This window comes from Pinus tabuliformis, chromosome 7, assembly GCF_031772625.1.
Source record: "Pinus tabuliformis cultivar Carrire ecotype Pingquan chromosome 7, CPIR1, whole genome shotgun sequence".
Lineage (NCBI taxonomy): Eukaryota > Viridiplantae > Streptophyta > Pinopsida > Pinales > Pinaceae > Pinus > Pinus tabuliformis.
The window spans coordinates 1,720,857,822-1,720,862,760 of NC_142293.1; the positions used below are offsets into that span (position 1 = coordinate 1,720,857,822).

Genomic DNA, 4,939 nt, shown 5'->3' on the forward strand with positions numbered 1-4,939 from the left:
TAAACCCTTGGACTTGTAATGTATAAGTTTTCTAACGGGTCATAATAATATTCTTGGAAGCTGTTCTGAACCATGCATAATTGGTGTAGATTATGTGTATGTAGGTTTGACATGCCTTGCTATTCATTAGGTTCATTATGAAATTGAATCATACATCCCAAATAAGAAGTTACAGAAATCATATATATTTGACCTAAAACCAAGTGTAAGTAACGAGTTACAATTGTTAATAACTTCCAAGATTGAAGAAGCTTTTCAAACATGAAAATTGTTAAATTTAAAGTTTGGGGTTGACGAGAATGGTTAGATTCAAAGTCTGAGGCTAAGCATTTGTGGCTTTGTTAGTTATGCACATTTTAGCAAATATTTTCTCTCAATCCAAAGAATAAAACTCTGCCAAACAGTTATCTAGGCCCGCAAAGCAACATTACAACTGTATTGTAAGTGTGAACCAAGGAATGTCTACAGAAAAACGAATTTACAGTACTATGAACAAAAACAAACCCAAATACTGGTAAAGACAACTAGTGAAGATAGTATTATAATAAAGACACTACTGGTAGTATATTTTGGCAGCTCAAATAAAGGTATACAGGTCTCCTAAGATTTCAAATCATTCGTTCACATAGGACCTGATGAAGATATCCTAATGTTCATGGAATTGCCAAAACCAACTAATCATTGCGTTGATCAATTGCAGGAGCACAAGCAATTTTCTCAATCTAAAACAAAAATATGCTCTGCATCAATGTTGGCAATGGAATTCTTACATGATGCTCTAGAAATTGCCACAAAATCTCTTTGACAACGAGCAATTTCAGGTTAGCATCTGTGTTCTTTGTTGTTTAGAAAATATCAAGACATGTGGAATATGTGTTGGCAAAGTGAACAATATTTAGGAATCCTTAAATCGATACTAAGTTTGTCAAGAGCCCAGAAGAAACTTTTTTAGCCGATTGTTAAACTCGCTTGACTTTTCAAAGTGCACAGCATGTCCTGCATCCTTAAGCAACACAAGCTCTGCTTTATCACCAAGATGCCTGCCAGACTCAAACAGGGTTAATAAGATGCAACAAACAGAAATAACTTACAATATGAAGCCATGCAACACACAATGTTTGCAAACCTCTTCAACCTATTTCCAAGTCAAGTGGAAAGATCTGGTCTTGCTCCCCCCATATTATCAGTGTTTCCTGCATGGAAAGCAAAAGTATACATTATGTATATGAAAGGCAAATGTAGATATAAAGTATTTAGCTCTTTGCTCAAAGGTTTTGTAGATCCATTGGTGGAGAGGGAGGAGATTTTCACCAGTGGAAAGGTTCAATTCCTATGAGTGATCTTCTATCTTCTAACTGTGGGAAACTAAGGGATCATATAAGTAATACTTATCAATAATTGCTACTGTATGAATGGAATCACAGCTTCTCAACGTATAATCTTCCATATGAAAAGAAGAGTTGTGAGTATCAAGTTTCTTTTATAGAAGGAATATAGAATTTATTCACTAGATGACGCCACAAAAGAAACTTTAACAGAAGGAACATTTTATTCTATCGTGTCCTTTACCTGGTGTATAACAGGAAGATCAGAAGCTTTTCTGCCAGCAATTAAATGGTTGATCAACTCTATTCTCTCCAGTCTCCTATCTTCAACCATATTCTATAACATTAGAAACTAATAATTAGACATTGTTTAAGGAATCTTTGGGATAGGCCACATCCATTTTTATTTTCACCTAATTGACTACGTTAGTCTGGTTCGGAATATCTAAAATAAAAATGGTTGCAATCTTTATGGAAGATTCTTTAAACATGGGCACTGCCCAGCAAAATTCTTAAATCTGATAAATTAATTAGAACTGTGCAAAAACTGAAAACATATCAAGCGTTAGAAATAGATTGAAAATAATTCAGATGCAGATGGTATCTCCATTTTCAGCAAGGAAGGAGAGAAGAAATTACTAAACCTACAACTATGAAATCCTGAAGTAGACAAGAAGGGACCATTTTAGGAGCCCTGACAAACGAAAACTCCATCAGTTTCTTCATATTAGCAGCAGTCTGTGGCAGTAAAATGTTTATGGCCGTTGCTAAGTCAGATACCTTGAAAAGCCCTTCCCTTATATCTTTCTCTTCGACACAAACTCCAGCAGCAACGAGAACCACCTTCTGAGCCGCATCTGGGTACAGCTGCGCTAATTGGTAAGCTACAAAACCACCGTAACTCAATCCCACAACATGGAACTTGGTGACTCCTAACTTTTCCATCAGTTTCATCACACATTGAGCTTGAAATAACTCTGTTCTCTCCGGCCTTGTCGTAAATGATTTTCCAAAGAAAATGAGATCAGGTATATACAGATTAAAGTGGCCACGAAATGGTTGAATCTGGAAGCACCATTGCCACATTGCATTAGCTCCTAGGCCATGAATAAAAATCAAAGCAGGTTTGTTGGTGGGCCTTTTAGGAACCCAACAATGCATTGTTGTACCATCACCAAATTCCACTAGCTTTGATTTCATTCCAGCACTTGCAAAGTAGATATGATAACATCGATTAAGTGAAGCTGTGAAACTAAAGCAGCCTGTCATGATTTAGGAGTAGGGCCTTCCTTCACTTAAAGGCAGGCAGGCAGAGGCAAATTAATGAGTTTTCACCATTCACACTCCTTTTCCTTTTTGGTTAGGGTCCTTCCTGTTTAAGGGAAGGTATTGGGTCCATTAGCTGAGAGGCTAAATTATTATCCTCGGCCTTTTCTGTTTTGATTTCCTCTAAGTAAATAAAACCATGGTTCAGAGACAGCAAAATGGGAAAGGATTGAAACTGCTAAATACGAAATGAAAAAATTAACATTCTTAGATACCAGGCTTGTTTGAGAGAAGGGTATTCACAATAAATTGTAGAAAGTCTTCTAAGAAAAACAAGCCATGGTCTAATCCAAGCCCACCTAATAGACAGGTACATGAAGTGGGTGTTGCTGAAAACTTTCTAATAATGGCTGCAAATCAGGGCAATTATGATTTCGAATTCGACTTGCAAGCTAATGGGCAAATTTCACACGAATCAAAATTCCCAAAAGTAGATAACTCAAGAGCAGAATCTTGTGCGATGATCTAAGCCCGGAGAGTTATCGAATTGTGCATGCCCGAATCACTAAATGGGATAGTGCAGCTCTGACCTGATGGGCATCCACCATCATTCAAATTCTCTTCACAGTTTCCCTCATAAATCTGATGAATTTTATTCTTCCTGTGACTGACCTGGTACTGCATTCGCTTTTCTCTGGTAATATTTAACCTTCTGCTTATTTCAATTAGTATTCTAACTCACCTATCCTTTCTTCTGGGTTTTGATGTTTTCTGTTCTGGCCTCTCGTGAATTAAAGGTTGGATCGCAATTCGCAAGAAGCCGACAGAATTCAGTTATTGGATAAATTTTCTGTAGTCCTGTCTCTGTTTGTCATGGAATATTAATTTGTATTATCCAATTGTCAAGCAGAAATATCTAGGTAAGGTACGCCAAAAGAATTATATTTTTCTTACTCCGTCTGGCCTGGTAGTTCTATAAAGTTAGCCGCACTCACAGGAAAACGTGAAAAAAAAAAACCAAACTTCAAATTTTTCCTTTGGAAAACCAAATTTTTAATTGAGATTCATGTTCTCAATTCAGACGTCATTAATTATCGGCTTAGAAATATCACCAATTTTATTTTAATAATAATAAATAGAAGAAAATATTGTTTTATCTTAGGATTAAGGTTAAATGCTACTTAAAAATATATGGTTGTATTTCTCAAAACTTTACCATAATACTAACAAAGTATTGATTTTTTTGTCCATATAACTTATGTTGAAATTATTTTTTAATTTTTAAATAAGTTTTAAAGTTACTTTTAATTGGTTAAAAGTTCATTTTCCTTATATATAAACAAAATAAGTTAATGGCTTTGGACATACAGGCCTTTAAAAGGAGCATAACCCCAAGCTCTTACAAACCACCAACGAGTCATTTTAAGGGGCATGTTTTTTCTTGAATAACTCACATTAACGAATAATGAGTAATGGTTTTTCTCACTATAGGTTGACAATGAAGTTATGATCAGTTTAGCCACTTTCGAAGAAAGCAAAAGAATAAGAGGTTCAACTCATTACACTAAACTATAGTCCTCATTGTTATTTTCATATCGGCCTTAATTTTAAGTACCATCTGCTCCTCGAAAATATAGTTAATCATACACTAACACTATAGGTGATTTATGCAAGGGGTATACAATAGCCCTTTGGATAATGGTACATGTGGGCATCAATATGGCATATGAATGTTATGGCCCAATTAGTACACTTCAAAATTTTCCTTTGGAAAACCAATTTTTTAATTGACATTCATGTTCTCAATTTAGATGTCATTATTAGCTTATAAATATAACCACTTTCAATTTAATAATAATAAATAGAAGAAAATATTGTTTCATTTTAGCATTAAGGTTAATAAATGCTACTTAAAAATACATGGTTTTATTTCTCAAAACTTCACCATGACACTACACAACATATTGATTTTCTTTTCCATATAATTTATGTTGAAACCATTTTTTAATTCCGAAATAAGTTTTAAAGCTACTTTTAATTGGTCAAAAGTTCATTTTCTTTATACATAAGCAAAACAAGTTAACGGTCTTGGACATATAGGCCTCTGGGAGGAGAAAAACCCCAACTCCTTACAAACCACCAATGAATCATTATAAGGGGCATGTTTTTTCATGAATAACAATGATGAGTCATCTCGCATTAACGAAAAAAGAGTAATGGTTTTTCTCACTATAGGTTGACAATTAAGTTATGATAGGTTTTGTCACCTTCAAAGAAAGCAAAAAAATAAGAGGTTCAACTCATTACACTAAATTATAGTCCGCATTATTATTTCATATCGGGCTTGA

At 34.6% G+C, this 4,939-nt stretch overlaps 1 pseudogene across 1 annotated transcript; it reads right to left on the minus strand.

Moving 5' to 3' along the window:
• Nucleotides 1-290: 290 nt before the first annotated feature.
• On the minus strand, nucleotides 291-3,511 carry LOC149255207 (uncharacterized; annotated as a pseudogene). The gene is made up of 4 exons (XR_016266342.1): nucleotides 1,974-3,511; nucleotides 1,570-1,662; nucleotides 1,127-1,193; nucleotides 291-1,040 (listed from the first exon to the last, which is right to left on the minus strand). The product of XR_016266342.1 is annotated as an uncharacterized LOC149255207 (transcript).
• Nucleotides 3,512-4,939: the final 1,428 nt, after the last annotated feature.